The sequence below is a fragment of the Penaeus monodon genome, chromosome 31 (assembly GCF_015228065.2).
Source record: "Penaeus monodon isolate SGIC_2016 chromosome 31, NSTDA_Pmon_1, whole genome shotgun sequence".
Lineage (NCBI taxonomy): Eukaryota > Metazoa > Arthropoda > Malacostraca > Decapoda > Penaeidae > Penaeus > Penaeus monodon.
In genome coordinates, this window is record NC_051416.1 from 27,951,353 (window position 1) to 27,951,665 (window position 313).

A 313-nucleotide genomic window follows, 5' to 3' on the forward strand; every position below is an offset into this window, starting at 1 on the left:
TACAAAGCAGTATTTTCTACAATCTAGCAACGCCACATATTTTGTATCTTCTATACAGAGCAATCCACTACATCCGGAACAATATATCACATATTCCTGTTAACAACAAGACCAGCACACAAAGCTGATTCAGATAACAAAGCAACGGACTTCGAGATCAAAGCATGCAATCAAACACTTACATCTGGATGCGTCAAATACAGTGACTATTCAATCCTATAAACAGGTTCGAGCGTTAGTATTCCTTTAAATCAAAATCGTTATTGATACAAAGAATAACGATAATGCATTTCCCTTTAATTTAAGGTTGCGT